Source organism: Aethalodelphis obliquidens, unplaced genomic scaffold (genome assembly GCF_003676395.1).
Source record: "Aethalodelphis obliquidens isolate GAN/ISIS:26980383/991018 unplaced genomic scaffold, ASM367639v1 scaffold35, whole genome shotgun sequence".
In the NCBI taxonomy this organism is placed as follows: Eukaryota; Metazoa; Chordata; class Mammalia; order Artiodactyla; family Delphinidae; genus Aethalodelphis; species Aethalodelphis obliquidens.
The window spans coordinates 620,628-640,427 of NW_020837979.1; the positions used below are offsets into that span (position 1 = coordinate 620,628).

Below are 19,800 nucleotides of genomic sequence, written 5' to 3' on the forward strand. Positions count from 1 at the left end.
GACCTCTGACCCCACCCTTCACCTTTCGAAGTGGAGCGGAGGCGGTCACCGACCTTCTGTGAATCCGAGCAAGGTCAGTGAGTCTCAGAAATGCATGCGAGCACAACACTGCCCCCATCTCAGGGCACTGGCAGGTGGACTCACCTTCCGACCTGCACAGACGCCTCTGCCCCAGTGCGGGACCCTGACCTCAACTGCGGGCCAGACGCTGGTACAGAAGAGCCCCTGTTGTACCCACCCCGCCCATTTCTCTCCACCTCCCAGTCATCTCTCTGCCTCTGGCCTCACCCGCCTCTACTCTACCCTCCAAATTTCCAGGAGTTTTTTCCAAATGTAAACCGGTCACTCGCGGGTCCTGGAAGACCCTGGGGTGACCCGACGGCTGATCCCCGTGCTGAGTGTGGTCCCAGGACAGATGGGGCGTCCTGGCCCCGAGTCCTGCCTCTCGACTCAGCGCAGGGGTCCCTCTCACGGGAGGGCTTTGGAGACCCTTCACTCACTATCGCCAGGGTCTCCACACACCCGCCGCCCAGGGCAGCCGTGTAGCTGCTGTAGCGCTGCGTCTTACAAGGCCAGGCGCGTGGTGGAGCGTGCGCTTGCTCAGGAAGTTCTCTGGTTGGTTGTCCGAGCGAGTGATTGGAGCCTCGCCACCCCATGCTGCTGCTGCGTTGCAGGCGAGCGCTCGCGAGCTCTGGGCCTGGCTGGGCTTTGTTCGTCTGTGCATTTACCACTCGGTTACCTAAACGAGATCCCTAAAAGGCACATATTCCACGGCTTGGGAAAACTGTGCTTTCCTGTGAGGCTGCAAAAACTCAGATGCTGCACATTGTAGTTGAGCAACACCTTCCACCAGCATGAACACTTTCCACTGGGGATAAGAATAAGAAGCCACCCTCTACCTGACTCAGTCCAGTTCTCAGTGTACTTGGTCCCAGTACCCGCTTCAGGCTCTGGGGGGTAAAGAAGCCTAACTAGGCGTCAAGCCCCTAAGCCCCGTCCCCAGCGTTCCTGCGCTGACGGCTCCTTCCCGGCAGAACTGAGGGCTGCACCCTGGCTTCGGGGCCCAGCTGGCTGCTGGCCCCGTCAGCAGACCTTCCAGACCAGGGGCCTCAGGCCTGCAGACGGTCCAGCAGCTGTAAGTTTCCAGGCCATTAATTTCCTTGTACACACGCGGTAAGAGAAGAATTTTGTTTTGCAACCACTCTGCACTTAATGGAAATGAATCCTTTTTAGTTTAAATTCTATCCTATGAATAATCCCCTCCAGAGGAAGTAAAGCTTCTCTGATAAAGCAGAGCACCGTCCTCCCTCCTTCCATGCTCCCGTCTCCAAAACTCTCACTTCCAGCCCCGCGTCCTCCACACGGGCCCCCAGGCATGTCCCGGGTGTCACACGAGGGCTCGGACCTCGGCGATTCTCGGGTGCAGGTTCAAGCTCACGTCGACCAGAGCAGAGTGTGAGAGGGCAGAATCCACCGTCCAGAAGCATCAGAAAAAATCACCAAAGACACGGTCCCTGGCCCGTCTGTGAGCCCCTCTGAACATCCCCTCGACCCTCCTCTTGCCGAGCAGGCGGGGGAGCCTTGGCCAAAGTCTGACACCCGACAGGTCAGCCGCCAGAAACACAGAGAATCGACACGGGTCACCCACCGTCTCCTGCGAGACGATCACAGAACATTCCCGGAAGCCGCGGCGCGACAAGCAAGCTTCCTGCGTCCTTCAAAGGGTTTAAGCAAAACTGCAGGTCACCCTCCCACCCCACCAATCCTTCTACGGGGCCGGGGGGGGACAAGCTGGTGTGAGAGCGCAGAGGGGGCCCAGGGTCACCCGGCTGGGGGGTCCATGTGGGCAACGTCCCGGCTGCGGCCGGCGGGCAGGCAGATACACAAGTCACATCACTCCCGAAGGCCTCAGTCTTTCCCTTCGGAAACAGAGCGGTCGAATCCGATGATCTGAACCGTCTTTTCTGCAGATTAAAATTTCAGCAAGCGCCCACGGCAGGGGAGGGCCCGAGGCTGGCAGGCTCCTGGCGCGCTCACCCCTCCCCGCAGGTCAGGCTCCCGCCCCGGACCCAGACGGGGCCTGAGGCTGGCTTCACACGCTCGGGCCTGCCCCCCGCCTCGGCCCTCTCCCCGGCCACCTGCTCCACAGCCAAGAGCCGAGCTGCACGTAAAACCCCAGGAAGGGACCCTGACTACCCGCCTGATACACGAGCCGCGGAGACGCCGAGGCCACGGGGAGAGACAGTGCAGAGTCAGCGGGGCCCCGGCCTCCATCCACGGGCAAGTGCGACCCCATGTGACACCGTCAACACGGTTTCAGAAGACTGCACATGAAGCTAAACTTCTGTAAATAGGATAACTTTTAATTCTCTGAAGGAATTCTAGTGGTTGTATGTTCACAAAAGAGAGCTTTGCTGAAAATCCAGATTTTCACATGATTTGACTTCAAATGGGTTTTGCTGTCACCTTCTGTATAAAGTTGCTCCACACACTGTTTCCACTCGTTCCACCCGTCCACCCCGCAGCAGGCGTGGACCTGCTGAGCACATTTCCACACTAAACATTCCTGTGACAAAACCAACAGGTGAAGGTCCCGGAGCAAGAATCCCTGGACGGCAGAGTTACCGGCAGCGGCTCTGAGCTCCTGAGGCCATGGCTCTTCTCCCCGGAATTCCAGGGCGTCGTGAGCATGACCACAGCACCTGCGCAGCCCCAGCCTGGTTTCAATGCCCCAGTTACTACTGTCAACTTCCACTTCCAAACCATTTCACCAGGGCATCAAAACACCCCCGGGTTCTGCGTGAAGTCTCATCTTGAAGCTTTCTGTCTGGGGGGACACCTTGCCAGCCATCGAACCCACAAATAAATAGGGAGCTGAAAATGTGTCAAGTCACAGGAGACAAGGCTGCTGCGAGGACGGCAGGGACGCAGGGAACACCTCCCGAGACAGAACCTCGGGTCTGATCCCTCAGAGCTGGAGGGAGGGGAGGCTTGGGGAGAGAGCAGCTCAGCTCGTGCAAAGGCCCTGAGGCTGGGTGAGGGGCTGGGGGGGGTGAGGCGAGAGAGCCAGTCAGGGGTGTCTCTCCGGTCCAAAGACCCCTCTCCCAGAGCGGGGAGACCGAGCTGTCAGGGCGGAGACGGGGGTGGCGGTCGGGGTGGGAGGGTGGGGAGTGGGCGGGAGGGGGTCTTAGGGAGAGGAACCGGTGGCAGACCAGATGCGGAGCCCGGGCTGCTCGTGCTGCCGTAGTCCTGCCCGCGGAGAGCCAGCATTTTAAACTGACTGAATCTAAGAAGACTGTTTTCAAAGAGTACTTACAAAAGAATGGGCTGGGGCACAAAGATGCGCACGCTGTGCCGCACGCAGAGCTGACGTAAGCGCCGCTCACAGCTGAGGAACACGCGCTCATCAACGTTCACCTCCGTCCTACCAGCCGTGGGTCATTACTGCCCCCACTATGCGTTTGAGGTAGCAGAGTCTCCAAGCAGCTCAAGGTCCTGACGGGCAACACAGCCAACGAGGGAGACTGCGGATCCACACCCAGGTCTGGACGCGGACAAGCCCAGCCCAGGAAGCTTCGGGGGCACACAGGAGCAGGGCAGCGTTGGGGTCCAGGGTGAGCTGCCCCCAAATGTCCCTCAACAGCACATGGATTATTCTGAATTAAAGCTGCTTAAGAAACGGCCGATGTAAGAGGGACACTCTGACCCCCTCCTGTCTCCCTGAAGCGGGAGATAAGTCTCCGTGTTGAAGGAGGGAGAAGGACACCCTAATGGCCAGAGACGGGGCAGCCCGTGCAAACAAACCCGCGACCTCTTTCGGTGACTAACCCCAGGGCCAAACCGTTCAGATCCTTCACTAACTGAGCATCCACAGCCTGCGTTTCTTAGTCCCGTCAATTCCTCACAAATTTACTGTTTGTCTAAAGAAGCCACCTGCTTTGGCCGCATCTTAGGTCCCATTTCTGCGAGACCTCCGTGCACAGGAATTGAAACTTGTTTCTTCTTCTCCTGTTCATCTGTCTTGCACCAGTTTAGTTAGTTCAGCAACGAGAACTCCAGGGGGCAGGGGAGGTGTCCCCTCCCCACTGTGGGCACAGAGGCCCTGGGGACAACCCCAGACTAAACACAGGCTGGAGACAGACTCAAACCACGGTCCTCCCGCCTGCCCACTTTCTCCCAGAAATGAGGCAGGAGTCCAGCTGCACCTGGGTTCACGCGGTGGACGGGCCGCCGAGCGCTGGGAAGGAGGCCGAGGTCACTGACACAGACCTTCCTCCTATAGCTCCGGGGGCAGAAGCCAGTTGACGGCGTCAGACTTGAGCCTTGACGTCGCTGAATTCCTGGACTCCTTGGAGGCTGTCTCCCTTCAGGATATGTGTGATGACTCAGGCCAAGTGTTTGGGGAAAGAGGCAAAGATTCTAATGAAAAGGGGTGTTCTTGAGACCAAGTATGTAGTTGGACAGCAACAGGGGACCTGACGGGGGCCCACGTCCCCAGCTCCCGGTCTGCCGTCCCTCCTGGTCTGACAGCCTTCCCAGTGTCTGTCAACAGGAAAGTGCATGTAACAAGTCGTGACCCCTTCCTGGAATACCACACTGCTACAGAAGAAAAATAATTCACTAAAGCTGCACAAATCCACACGGATAAACCTACCTAAGAACCGAGAGAGTGAAAAAGCACAGCTTGCACAGTATCACAAAGAGCACACACTATTTAAAATCTAAAACAAAATAAACAACCCCATGAGTGCTAGGAACACACAGTGTGTAATAAAAGGATGAACAGGAGAGTGGTTCCCTCGCAGAGGAAAAGCGGGAGGGAAAATCATCGGAACGGGAAGTGTACCAAGGGCTCAACTGTACTTGTAATGTTTTATTTAAGGTGGTGATGGGTATTGGGAGGCTCTTTCTATTGAATTCTACATCTTCATTTAAAAAAAAAAAAAAAGGATGAAGATGCAGAGCAGACGTTCTCTTAGAGCAGGTTTGTAAACCCCCAAGTTTCAAAGCACCACTTCTGCCACCATGTGGCTTCTCAGGGTATTACATGCACATGATTTTCAGGAAATGGAAGTCTAAAAAAGGGCATTGTTAATCCTCAGGTGCAACGTCACAGGAATGTAACCCACTGCGAGAGCCTGAGTGTCCACCACTCGATACGTAACCAACACTAAAAGCCTTTCTTACCACTTCTGAATGATGCTTAATAACACAGAAGACAGAAAGCATCACGCTAGGTGCAAAAGAATGAAACTGGACCCCTATCTTACACCATGCACAAAAATTAACTCAAAATGTATTAAGGACTACATGTAAGACCTGAAATTATAAACTCCTAGAAGGAGACATAAAGGAAAAGCAACTTGACATCTCTCTTGGCAACGATTTTTTTGTATATGACACCAAAAGCACAAGCAACAAAAGCAAAACTCAACAGGTGGGACTACATCAAACTGAAAAGCTGCTGTCCAGCAAAAGAAACAATAAAAAAATAAAAAGGCAACCTACAGAATGGGAGAAGATATTTCAAATCACATATCAGATAAGGGGTTAATATCCAAGATGTATAAAGAATGCATACAGCTCAACACCAAAAAAACAAAAAAAGAATCTGATTTAAAAATGGGCACGAGGGCTTCCCTGGTGGCGCAGTGGTTAGGAATCCGCCTGCCAGTGCAGGGGACATGGGTTCCATCCCTGGTCCGGGAAGATCCCACGTGCTGTGGAGCACCTAAGCCCATGCGCCACAACTACTGAACCTGAGCTCTAGAGCCCGTGTGCCACAACTACTGAAGCCCGCACGCCTAGAGCCCGTGCTCCGCAACAAGAGAAGCCACCGCAATAAGAAGCCTGTGCACTGCAATGAAGAGTAGCCTGACCGGGGCCCACGTCCCCAGCTCCCGGTCTGCCGTCCCTCCTGGTCTGACAGCCTCCCCAGTGTCTGTCAACAGTATTGTTAATTGTTGTTATACCCCCGCCGCAACTAGAGAAAGCTGGCACGCAGCAACGAAGACCCAACACAACCATCCATGAATGAATGAATGAATGAATAAATAAATAAATAAATGAGAATGGGCATGAGGGAATTCCCTGGCAGTCCAGTGGTTAGGACTCGGTGCTTTCACTTCCGTGGACCTGGGTTTTATCCCTGGTCGGGGAACTAAGATTCCACAAGTCGTGGGACGCAGCAAAAAAAAAAAAAAGGCACCAGACCTGAGCAAGCCATTTTTCTTTCTTTCTTTCTTTTTGGCCGTGCAGCATGTGGGATCTTAGTTCCCCAACCAGGGATCGAACCCAGGCCCCCTGCATGGGAAGCACGGAGTCTTAACCACTGAACTGCCAGGGAAGTCCTTGAACAGACATTTTTCCAAAGACATACAGATGACCAACAGGTACACAAAAAATGCTCAACATCACTAATCATCAGGGAAATGCAAATCAAATCACAATGAGCTATCACCTCACACCTATCAGAAATGCTATTATCAGAAAGACAAGAAGGGACTTCCCTGGTGGCAAAGTAGTTAAGACTCCGCACTCCCAATGCAGGGGGCCCGGGTTCGATCACTGGTCAGGGAACTAGATCCCACATGCATGCCACAGCTAAGAGTTTGCATGCCACAACTAAGAAGCCCGCCTGCTGCAACTAAGACCTAGTGCAACTAAATAAATAAATATTTAAAAGAAAAGACAAGAAATAACAAATGTTGGCAAGGATGTGGAAAAAAAGGGAACCCTCCTGCACTGTTGGTGGGAACGTCAATTGGTGCAGCCATGATGGAAAAGAGTATGGAGGGTCCTCAACAAACTAAAAATAGAACTGCCATGTGACCCAGCAATTCCACTTCCGGGTCAATATATCTGAAGGAAATGTAATCACGATCTCAAAGAAATATCTGTGTCCCCTTGTTCACTGCAGCATTATCCACAATGACCAAGACATGGAAACCACCCAAGTGTCCATCGCTGGATGAACAGATAAAGAAAACCACACACACACACACACACACACACACACGAGTGTTAGCCATAAAAATGAAGGACATCCTGCCACTTGCAACAACATGGATGGTCTTTAGGGCATTACACTAAGTGCAATAGATCAGAGAGAGACAAATACTATACGATCTCTCTTACATGTGCCATCTAAAAGCATTGAACCCATAGAAACAGCGTAGAAGGGGGGTGCCAGGGGCTGGGGAGGGGTGGGGCAGAAATGGCGAGATGCTGGTCAAAGGGCACAGAGCTCCAGCTACGACAGGAATACGTTTTGGGGATGTGATGTCCAGCATGGTGACAACAATTAACAATACTGTATACTTGGAGATCATGAGAACAGTTTTTATGTTCTCACCAGCACAACAAAATGGTAACTATGTGAGGTCATGGGTGGGTTAATTAACCTTATTGTGGTAAGCATCTTGCAAAACTATACACATGTCTCAAATCATCACATTACACACCTTAAAATTACACAATGTTATACGTCAATTACATCTCAGTAAAGCTGGAAAAAGAAAACGTTTTTTGAAACATTATGCTATGAAGCCCAAAGATAATGGGAAAGTTATTGGACATAAACTGTAGGAAAAAAAGGATGCATGTAGGCTACATCAGAGATAAGAGGGTTAAATGAGTCATAAGGCCAGCAAAACCAGGTGAGACGGGCCGGCTTCCAGACACAACTACCTGGTAGGTGAATGAAGACCTCTACTCCAAACCCAGAAGTGAAGAAGCAGGAAGAACACAGTAAAAAGAAACCTGTCCACAGCATGGACGCTGACGCGCAGAACGTAGCACTTTTAATAGCAAACTTTACCTGAGATGAGCACCAACACCCAGGTTAGAGAGAAGCAAACCTAAAGCTCATACACAGTGGTCTTAACTAGACATGTGGGAACACGTCCTCGTGTGAGATTATTTGCACAGGTGCACTTATTTGGTGGAGGGAGCAGACAACTGGCTTAACTGCGGTCCATTCATCCCTGGGGGGGAGGGCGTGCAGTGGCGCTCGCCCGACCCCGCATCCTGACCAAGCTGCGCCTCGCCCTCCGCTGCCCCCAAACCCCCAGTCGCCCTCAGCAGCCCCCTTCTCACCAGCCCAGCCACTGTGCGGAAGGTCACGTCGCCCCTCCCTTCGTACGCACGCCCTCCCAGGCCCCCCACGCCACCACCGCACACCCCGCTGTCCCCCGGTCCCTAGGCCCGCCCTTCTGCGCTGGGCCAGGCGTGGTCGGTCAGCCTTGAACTCAGATCCCAGCCTGGGCAGGGGCTTACTGGAGAGTTTTTCTTCCTAAGGGATGGTTATACCCATGCCCCACGGAGCTACTGTGAAAAGGACGTGGATTAATGGAGTAATAAGCACATTGGGAGTGCTCGATGAAAAACAAGTATCACATCATCATCGATACTTCTTTTCCTCACTGCTGTCAAAGCTGTATTTTTTTTGCAGAATATGGGCCTCTCACTGCTGTGACCTCTCCTGTTGCGGAGCACAGGCTCCGGACGCGCAGGCTCAGAGGCCATGGCTCACGGGCCCAGCCGCTCTGCGGCATGTGGGATCTTCCCAGACCGGGGCACGAACTCGTGTCCCCTGCATCAGTAGGCGGACTCTCAACCACTGCGCCACCAGGGAAGCCCTGTATTTTTTTTTTTTAAATGCAAATCTGAGCATATTATGTTTCAGTTCGGAAGACGATGTCTATTTTCCAGGGGGAGAAGTCCAGAGACCCTGGTGTCGCAGGAGACATAAGCCTTCACCACCTCCTTACCTGCGGCCTCACGTTCAGCCACTTCTCCCTCCCAGAGTCCACACGCTCTGCGTCTCCCTCCCGTGATGAGCTGCCAGACACCCCTGCCCCACTGGGCTGGTAGCAGATCTGGATCCCCACACGGTTCCACTCCGTGGGGACTCGCAGAGCTCCTGGAGGGGCTCCTGCAGACAAATCCTCCCCACGGCACCTGCCACACTGTGATGCTCGGAGGCAGCACACAGTGGGTCCACAGAAAAGCCTGCTGAACGACTGACGTTTGGAAACTTCGCAGAAACACAAGGATGTTGATCCATTTTTTTAAAAGTGTCTCACAAAATTGTGACCCTTTTTCTTACTAACGTATACACGACCGTAACTGGAGTTTACCCCAAAGAGGTGCGTGATTCATGGGGACAGTTGGCTGGGTGCTGGGAAGGTGAGCAGCTTCCCATAAAGAGGCTCTCCTTGGTGAATTTTCAGAAGCTTAAAAGCTTGACCTTCAGTTTCTGAAGGCTGGCAACCCCGTTTTGTCAGTTTGTCCAAAGTGGATGCGTCTCAGCAGTTGTGATTAACACGTGTAGAGCGGATGTGAAAACCAGGAATCCAGGCTGTAACCACCAGGCCAACGAACACACTCAGCTTGCATGACCAGCCCGTCCCCTCCTGGGTGCAGACCAGGTGAGAAGTCAGATCACCGTCAGAAGGTTTGTCTGGTGGGCGTCCCGGGGCATCACACGAGCTACCACGTTTGCTGCGGGGGAACCTGGTGCTCAGGCCTCACCTGTTTCCTTCTGTTTCTTTCTACATTCAGTCACTCCATCCCTCAAGGTGACTACAGGTCTCTGTCCTGTACTGATTTCAAAGTCTGACCTCCTTCCTTCCTAAACTGCTCTTGGGCTCCTCACTGCTGTCCCCGAGTTGACATGGGCACAGAGAACCTGGGGACCGACGTCGGGACCATCCTTCACGACATAACCTAAGTGAGGCATCACTACAGCCCAACATGAAACGTTCCTCTGCTGACATTTAACCAACACGCCTGGCAGGTGGCAGGTACACAGTAGATAACTGTGGATAAAGAAGAAAAGGCGGACAACGTAGGATATCAAGAGGAATAAACAGAAGTTTCAAAAAGAAAAAAAAATTTTTAATACAAAATATTTGACATTTTGAATGGGCACTTTCAGCTCAATACACACAGGTTTTCTAGGATGCAGGCAATATAAACCACCTCAGGTTAATTTCAGCAGAAGAGGTACTTAAAAAAGGATGTTGGGCTATTCACAGAATCTCCAGGATCAACAAGGCACTGAGCTCGTAACAGCAAAGAGAGCCCCCTGCCCACCGGCCGGCCAGTCACAGATCTTCCCCAGGTGCAGACAGCACCGCAGGGGCGTCTGGCCCCCCAGCCCGGCCCCGCTGCAGCCACGTCCTCTAGGAATGATGGCAGGCAATCCTGCCTGCACCTCTGAACCCGACAGCCGGCAGTCACGCCTGGGTCTCAGCTGCACCCGGGGCTGGCGAGGCCGGGGCGGGGGCTCAGCACCTCAAGTGGGAGCAGGACTCAGCATCCCCGGAGACTCACCAGATGGAGAAATCAACAAACAATGGGATTCCATTAAAAAGGAATGATGTAAATTAACCACCACTCCCAAACAAAAACAAACACAAACCTCCCCCCAGGGGAACTGCTCTCACCTGGTAGAGGTTCACATCTCTGACTGCCACGTGCTGACAAGATTCGGGCCGGCCCCGCAGCTCTACAGACACCCCAGCCCCCCCGCCCCCACCGCGCACCCTGGTCCTCGGTTGGCTCCAAGGAGCAGTGGGCAGGCGGCTCTGATGAGTCTCCAGTTTTCTTCCAGGACAGGAAGGAAGGAAGCTAGTTCATGCTGGTTACAAGAAATCCACTCCTGAGGATGGCGACCAAGAGAAGACTTGTTTCGATGTAGTTAAAGTATGTCACTATCTAGTCATTTCCACAGAACTGGATTTAACTTGCGAGGATCTGAACGCAGTGATGTCTAAAACCTCACAACGTTAAACAGCGTCTTCACGATTGCTAACCTCCTCCGCCGCAGGGTCAGCAGACCTTTCTATAAAGGTCAGAGCGAGACTACTTCAGGCTCCGAGGGCCACACGGCCTCTGTCACGACTTTTCACCTGATCCTGTGGCTCAGAGGTGGCCCCGGACGACAGCAGACAAATGCTGGGCTGCGTCCCAAGACTGATGTTTAGGTTTCGTGTAATTTTCACATCTTCTTTTCATTTTTTTCAACCATTTAAAAACATCGAAACCATTCTTTGCTCACGGGCTGTGGGCCGGATTCATTACCCTGCAGACTGAACCACATCTGGCAAACTCACTCAAAGCACCATTTACTGGAGAGCCGCGAGAAAACAGATTTTTCTTTATAGGATGCTAACTCCTCAGGCAAAATATCTGACCCCACCTCCCCAAAGCGAGTGCCCCGAAGAGCCACACCACAGCCTCCACAAGGACGAGGGCGGGGTTACAGGGGAACAGGCTCCCAGCTTCCACCGCGCCTGCACACATGACAGCATCAACACGGGGTCTGACCCGCGCACACGCGCCTGGCCGGGGCCTCACTCCCTACGGGACGACCTGCCCAGAGAGGGAGGTGACAGCTGCGGAGTCGGGGGAGAACAGGGAGTGCTGTGCTCGGGGCAGACACACCGTCCCCTCCCCAAATCGCTGGTGTCCAACAATCAGGACTCCATCCCACGCAAAATTCCAAACTGGGTGTTTTATCATCACTGACCTGCACCGAGGTGCTCACCGCCCAGCTGCTCCGTCTTCAATCTCTCCTTCTAAGTATAGTACTAATCAATTTTTCCTTTCTCCCAGCTTATAAGAAGCCATAAGTTTCCTTCAATTCTATTAAAGCTGTGATAAGAAAAAAACATCTGGCAAACTACTTTAAACTAAAACGTTAAGGATTGAAACTATAATTCCCCAGAACATTTTTACTGGACAGTTACCTTCATTATTCTGACCAACAACATGGAAATACCACCCACAATGGGAGGTATTTTTTAGCAGAAAGCTTTCTTTGCGCCTCAGATCACATGTAAGACCCACCTGGTGAAAAAATCCACTTGTAAAGTAATAAATTTGGCGAAAGTATGTATTTATTTTGGTTCATTGTGAATCTGATATACTGGAAAATGACTAGTTGGAGGGTCTTGAGCCAGCTTCTTACACATCAGGTCCTGATTCTAACATGCGTGCCCCGCAGGGCTGAGGCAGGGGTCAGAGGTGACGTGCATCAGGTCCTGATTCTAACATGCGTGCCCCGCAGGGCTGAGGCAGGGGTGAGAGGAGGTGACGTGCATCAGGTCCTGATTCTAACATGCGTGCCCCGCAGGGCTGAGGCAGGGGTCAGAGGTGACGTGCACAGCCTCACACGGGGCAGGTACCCGTAACTGGCGGTTATCACCATAAACAGGACGTCTAAGAAAGAGCTTAGAATTTAACATGCAGAACATGTAGGAGAAGGCTTTAAAAGAACAGTATTTCTGTTTGCATTATGGAAAATGAAGAAAAAGGAAACGTGCGCAAAGAAATTCTTCTGGTTGTGGAAGTGGAAAGACAGAGCCTGTGTGTGTCCCTGTCTCTCACACGGGCAAACACACACATACACAGGCACCTGCCGGAAAGTACCAGACCGCTCTGTGCTAGTGAATTTGCAGCTTATTCAGTTATCAAAATTCACAATATTTTAACTGTCCTATTTAATACAAGGCTTCTAAAAAAACCTCAGAAATGCAGTTGCCATTACAATCGTGTGTTGTGGTAGAGGCTGGGAGCACGAATAACCTGACGTTATAAGAAAATTTTCGTGTACGTGCTTCCGTGCATTTTTCTGTGAAGGTCTATAAGCCTCAGCGCCCCAGAGTGCTCTGGACTAGTAAGTCCAACTAAGACGGTAACGACCCATCCAACTGCTCCAAGCACCTCCAGACTCTTTCCTCCACGCCCTCGTTGTGCGCACCCCTACCAGGGATACAGGACAGGAGACTGAACCCACCCACATGTTATGTAATCATTTTACACTAAGCTAAGCTTCCTAAAGGGTCCGCCACGCCCCCACCCCGTCTGCACAGCGCTGTCATCAGGCACACCGTCACCTCCAGGGGATGCTACCACTGACGCGACCACCTGATCTAACATAAAACTCTCATCTTCTCACCTGTGCGACTGAGAAAACTGCGTGCGTCTTTCCAACTGGTTTGGCCAACCTACCGCTGTGGCGTGTCAAGGCTGAGAGAAGGGGCTGACAAAGCCAGAGTGATGGGGGGCAGGGGGAGGTCTCCTGCCTCAACAAACAGCCCCTCAGCCTCTCCAGTAAGTTTCAACTGTGAACCCGCATTCTGGAATATGACCCTGTGGGGTGGATTAAAAAGGCTGAGTTTAAGGATCATTTTCTGGACTTCGGAATTGAGGTTCAGTAAGATTAACTGCCCCCCCCAAACAAGCAAAAATACCTAAAGTGAGGGGACTCTGCTCTGGCCACTCGGCTCTGTTAACTTTAATTAGAACAAATTATTTTTGGTGTCCTGGATAGAGAGGATGCTTAATGATGTACAATCGCTAACCCTTAAAGGCTGCACATCGTTAAAAAGTATTTTACGAAAAGAGGGAAAGTAAGTTGTATTGAAAATCCTCATCTTTGCAGAGAATTGCCAAAATAAATAATTATTTTTAAAGCTATATTTGAGGTATATATTGAAGACTAACATTGAATAATAACTTATTTTTTTGCCCTTTTTTCTTATCTCAGCGCATCCTCAACAACTCATTTATGAATGGGAAAAAAATGAGGCTCTAAATCCTAACAAAGTGATGTCTCTTGCAGGAATAGAAAAATCCATCCTCAAATTCACAGCAACTTCAAGGAACCCCAGAAAGCCAAAACAATTTTGAAAAAGATGAAGTTGGAGGTCTCACACTTCCTGATTTCAAAACTTACTACAAAGTTCCAGTAATCTAAATAGTGCAGTGCTGACATAAGGACAGACACACAGACCAATGGAAGAGAACGGAGGGCCTGGGAATAAACCCTCACAAATATGGTCAAATGATTTTCAACAAGGGTGCCAAGGCCACTCAATGGGGAAAGTGCAGTCTTTTCAACAAATGGTGTTGGGGAAAATGTATATCCACACGCAAAAGACTGAAGTTGGACTCTTAATCTCATACTATAAACAGAAATTAACTCCAAATAGCCCAAATAAAACTCTTAGAAGAAAATATAGGAGAAAAACTTCATGACAGTAGCTTTGGTTATGATTTATTGGATATGACACCACAAGCACAGGCAACAAAAGTAAAAACAGACAATGGGAACTACACCATCATTATAAACTTCTGTGCATCAAAGGACACAATCAACAGAGTGAAAAGGCCACCTACAGAATGGGAGAAAATATTTGAAAATCACGTATCTGATAAGGAGTTCATATCTAGAATCTATAAAAAACTCACACAACTCAACAACAGAAACCAACCAGATTATGTGGGTATAGAGGGGAAAAGACTGGAAGACAGAAGTGAAGTGGGGCAAAGAGGACAAAGTAGGCAGAACCACAGGAAGAAAAGGAGGAAGGGGAAATTCCAAGAACATTTAAAAATACTTTCTGCTTTGCTGGAAGAGACGTGTGCACTGTGGTGGATCTCGCCCGCAGAGGAGCTGAGATCCATGGAAATTCCCATGTAAGGACGCCTGCTTGTGGCTGTTTCCGCAGGCGGACGCTACAGCTGCTCATCTGAGTAAGGCATTAGGCATCTGGAGGAAAAGATTCTTTGGCACCAGTGTCCATATATACATTAAAGGCTGTGGTTTCCATTCTTAATGGCCGGTAGATTTGCCAAGACAAGTCATGCCGCCCAAGTATGTGGTTCAGCGCCTGGCAGTCCAGGTCCCACAGTTTTCCTGTGGTCACTGCTGGCAGTGGAGACTGAGGCCGCGTGACTTTACTGCTCTCCACGAACGGCCCCTCAGTCAGGAACGTGCTCACACGTGCGGTGACGTTCCGCCATCCGTAAATGGGACCTTTCTATCTCAGGCGAAGCTGCTTCCTGCCCACCCAGAGTCCCTCCCAAGGGCTTCAAACAGAGCTCTACGTTTAGATGAGTCTCAGTAACCTCTCCTTAGGTCTACGCTGTGCAGCTTGGTAGCTACCAGCCACACACAGCAACTCAGGGGAGGCGAGTCCAAACTGAGGCATGCTGTAAGTGTAGAATACATTCAGGATTCCAAAGATTTAGTTCCCCAAAGCCTAAAGCATCTCAGTAATTGTTAATGTGACCACAGGATGTATATAGTTGGGACACGATAATAGTTTGGCATTTTGAGTTAAACCTAACATATTATTCAAGTTAGTTTCACCTGTTCCTTTCTGCACGTGGCTGCTAGGAAAACTTAAACTACACAGTGGCCGTGGCTCACGTGACATGTTATTGGACAGGCCGTTCTAGATAAGGTCACAGGCCCCGTTTAAGGAATCAAGAAATGTGGCCCAGAAATCATCCTGAGGCCAAGGCACTGAAAACTCAGGCGACCCCGTCCAAACTCAGGGTAACAGGAGCCTTTGATTCCTTTCACTGTAACCGCACGGCCCGGGGTGGGGCTGGGAGGGCAGCCTGGGCTGGGACCCCTACCCTCATCAGCTGGGGCAGGTTCGACTCCGGCCGTAACGCGTGCACATGAAGCTCCCTCGGGGGTTGCCAAGGACTAGAACCAAAGGAAAGCATTTCCACAGTCAGCATGGGGAAGCGCGTTCTCAGTAAGGGTGCTGCCCTTTCCTTTAAGGTCTTAGAAATCCTGTGGACACGCTCAGTGGCTGATTCAGTCACCCCGGGGTTAGTCAGACAGCCTGGATCCTGAGTCTCTTTTTTCCTTCCTCTCCACTCCAACCACATCCATGGAATTCAGCCTCACAGGGCGGAGCGTGTGCAAAGCTTCCCGGGCGAACCCATCCCCTCCCACAGCTGCACTGCCGGCTCCAGTCCTCCGTCAGCTTCTCCCACCTCCTCGCGCTGGTCCATGAACTCACAAATCAGTACAATTAACTCCAAACTTCTGGTGGCGGCTCATGTTCTCCTTAGGACCGTTATTAATAACTGGCTGCTACCGCCCACATTTAAGTGTAGCTCTGCCATAACTGTAGCTACTTCCTGCCCACGCCTGCAGTCTCCTAAGACGCATGGATACGTCTTTTATTCACCACAGGGTCTGATCAGATGCACCACAAATGAAGACCTTTACAGTGGCCTGAGAAATAAGTAAAGTCAGACTCAACACTGACTTTCAATTACTGGCCAGGCCAATCAGGATTACAAGGAACGAAAAGCACCCTGACTAAGATATCCTGACTTGGCAGTCTGGACTTTATTTCTGGCTGGTTTGTGGAAAAGCCGCTTTTATGATTTCCTTGCAGCTGTTGCTAGCAACGTGCTGGGCTGGCAGCCCCGACTGGATTTCCTGCTTCGGTGATGCCATTTTCTGTTTTTTTTTTTGCGGTTCGCGGGCCTCTCACTGTTGTGGCCTCTCCCGTTGCGGAGCACAGGCTCCGGATGCGCAGGCTCCGGATGCACAGGCTCAGCGGCCATGGCTCATGGGCGCAGCCGCTCTGCGGCATGTGGGATCTTCCCGGACTGGGGCACGAACCCGTGTCCCCTGCATCGGCAGACGGACTCTCAACCACTGCGCCACCAGGGAAGCCCCTTGCTATTTTTTTTTTTCGATGATGCCATTTTCTTATTCTCCACCCAACTTTCCCCAAATATTCACCATCACTTATTACGAGTGCCAACCCTTCTGAAGGTCTGGCTTAAGGAAGCTCACTGTGCGTGGATCCCTCCCAAAAGGACAGCAAGGTCAGGTCGGGGCAGGGGGAGTGGAGGGGGAACTGCAGGATTGCCCCCCAACCACGCCCCTTTAGAGAAGGTGGAGGAGGGGCAGGGCAGAGGCAGGAAGGGGAAGGGAAGAGAGGGGAGAAGACTGAAGGAGGAAAAGGCCAAAGGAAGAAAGAGAAGGTCTGTGCAGCAGCGGTCGGGCTGCGGAGGCTCTGAAGAGGAGAGATTCTCAGGTGCTAAACAGAACGCGGTTCCTTCCAACCCTGAGACACGCTCAAATGGTGCAGAGTAGGGCTTCCCTGGTGGCGCAGTGGTTGAGAGTCCGCCTGCCGATGCAGCGAACACGGGTTTGTGCCCCGGTCTGGGAGGATCCCACATGCCGCGGAGCGGCTGGGCCCGTGAGCCATGGCCGCTGAGCCTGCACGTCGGGAGCCTGTGCTCCGCAACGGGAGAGGCCACGACAGTGAGAGGCCCGCGTACCGCCAAAAAAAAAAAAAAAAAATTCATGTAATAAAATGCCAAAAAGCATCCCTAAGGTCTTTTATAGAAAAAGTCTCTGCAGGACCATAAACTCTATGGCACTGAACATTATCAAGGTTGTTAATATTTTCTCTGCAAACATAGAGTATAACCTCCCTTTCTCACCCACCCTTGCTGTGAAACCCATAAAACATACAGTTGCTTTTACAGACATTTGACAATACACACCCACAGGAAGTAACGACCACATCGTTGCCCTCTGCAGCAAGAAGCAGACATTAGCACGGCCAAAGGCTACTAGCAGACCATTCTGCTACTGTACTTGTAAGTTTAGACCAGTGTCTTTGAGGTTTGCTTTCAAATGACTGAGAAGGACAGGCCAGGGGGGAAACAAACCCAGAAACACAGCAGAAGCCTGCGACTGGCTGCTCTGGGCCGTCACCTCCACTGCTCTGGAGGCCACTGCCCATCTTCTCCCCTGCACACGCATGGCCACACCTCTGCAAAGAGGTCCTTACCTGCTGCCTCCAGACTCAGGAATGGGGGACCCCTCTCTGTGCGTCTGCCCTTACTCGCTTCATTTATCAGGGCTCCAGAAGCTGGGTTCCCATCACAGCGAGCTATCTTTAAAGCTCCTGTTTCCTACACTGCACAGAACTTCCTCATCTCAACTCAGTGTCTGTTGCCCCGAACTATATTTAAGCTGATGAAGCCACATCAGGGTTCTTCCTGCACGCAGTCGAGCCACGTGACAGTGTTACACGATAACCCCGCAGCCCTGAAGCAAGACAACACCCCCAATGTCACAACTCACATCCTGTTGGCTTGTTTTACATACTTTACTAAGTCAAGAAGTTCATCCACAAACTTACTGAAAGCGCTTGTAATATGCAGGAAAATATTGAGGAAAATAAATAATAACTGGTCAGCATGCAAGGAGCTGAACCCCTTTGGGTCTTGACGACACCTTCACATGTGAACTGACCGAGCATCTCTGAAGCCTTCTCTGGCGCATCAGGTCAAGCAGCTGGTCTTTATTCATCTTTCTGGTGATGTGGCCCAACCCAGAGCCGGGCGGCCGCCCTCTGTCAGGCCAAGCGGTGGAAACTGCTCCTTCTGTCCTGGCTGACTCACAGCCAGGGCCGCCTCGTGCCAAGTTTCCACGGAAGAATAAAGGGGTCTTTGCTGGAGATGCAGGAAGAACTCGGGAGCCACTAGGTCAACCTTTCTGCAAGAACACGGCTTCCCCACCGGGATTCACCGAGAACACAAGGCCGGTCCTTAACCGCCTCCTTTACTACAGAGCAGATTCCTGGGTTACAGGCCCTGAGGCTAATCTTTGAAAACAAGAAAACAACCCATGGCCTCTGCTTGTCCTCCAGCATGGCAGGCCCCTTGCAGGGCATCTGACCTCAGGGGGTCTGGCGCCTAGTAGGCAAGCCAGAGCAGAGAAAGCTCTGAGATTCGGGGCTCAGCCCTGAGCTTCACCCTGACCCTCAGGACTGGTGGGGATTTCTCACACGATACACGCACAGTAAACTTCCAGCCAGGATCTTCCTCTGGGGTCTTCCCTGGTGGCGCAGTGGTTAAGAATCCGCCTGCCAATGCAGGGGACGCGGTTTCAAGCCCTGGTCTGGGAAGATCCCATGCACCGCAACCAAGAGTAGCCCCCGCTCGCCGCAACTACAGAAAGCCCGTGAGCAGCAACGAAGACCCAACGCAGCCAAAAATAAAATATAAAATAAATAAATAAACCTTAAACAAACAAAAAAGGGAGAATCTTCCTCTGGCCTCGATTTTTACGCCCGTTCAGGAAGCGGGCAGTGCAGGCCAGTCTGCGGGGAGAAACAGGCCCTCGTCCCCAGTTCCTGCCCCAGACACAAACCCTGGGAAGCAGCCAGGATCTCTCTCAGGAGGAGAACAGGACGGAAGTCTCAGGAGCTGCAGCCCCAGGATGTGGAATTCTCCCTAAGAATGTAGCTTACGCCGCTGCAGTTAACACCCAAGAGGGGAACGCTCACATCTTGGCCCCATTCGTGACTGATCACAGGCACCGCAAAGGACACCCACAGGGTGTGTGGGCAGGGTGTCCAGACGGCCACCTGGAGCCCCTCCTCCTTTCCAGATGGTTCTCTAAGGGCAGCCCAGTCGTTCTCCAACTCTCTGCCGTCAGGAGACACCTCTTACCTTTTAAAAGACAAAACCAGGAGGCCGTTCTCAATCCTTCCCTCATGTTTGACTTTATAAACAAGGCTCCCCAGCAAGTCCCAACTCGATTCCCTCAGCCTCCAGACGGCCCCGCCCGCATCAGGGTCACCCATTACTGTCTCCTGCAGGACCCCTTCCACTCCCGCCTTTAGGAGAGAGAAGCCCCCTTTCTGGCCCCACTGTCTCCCCGTGACCCCCATCCTCACGGCTCTACTACCTCCTCTGCGCCAGCAACGCCAACCAGACCCCCCCAACTTCACAGTCAGGCACCAAACTGTCTGCGGGCTACTTCTACGCGACATCCTCACCAGCAACTCAAAGCCCGGAGGATTAAATGAAACTGCCCGCGCCGGCGCCTGCACCCTCCGGGTGAGCCTCCTGTGGCCCGGCCATGCGCTCCAGCCACTAGCCGGTGAGCTCCCGGCCACCCGTGCCTTCCTGTCCTCAGACCCCCCCCCACTTCTGCTTAGTCTGGCT

General features: G+C 52.0%; 1 protein-coding gene across 3 annotated transcripts in view; it reads right to left on the reverse strand.

The window, feature by feature from the left end:
* LIMS1 (LIM zinc finger domain containing 1) overlaps positions 1-19,800 on the reverse strand; it is a 94,081-nt gene that overhangs the window by 46,493 nt on the left and 27,788 nt on the right. Inside the window, exon 1 of one of the 3 annotated variants that reach the window (XM_027128676.1) lies at positions 17,634-18,724. The exons of the other annotated variants lie outside the window; for them this stretch is intronic. The gene's annotated coding sequence lies outside the window, so the exon portion shown is untranslated. Of the gene's footprint in view, positions 1-17,633; positions 18,725-19,800 lie in introns of those variants that run through there. 3 annotated transcript variants of the gene reach the window in all.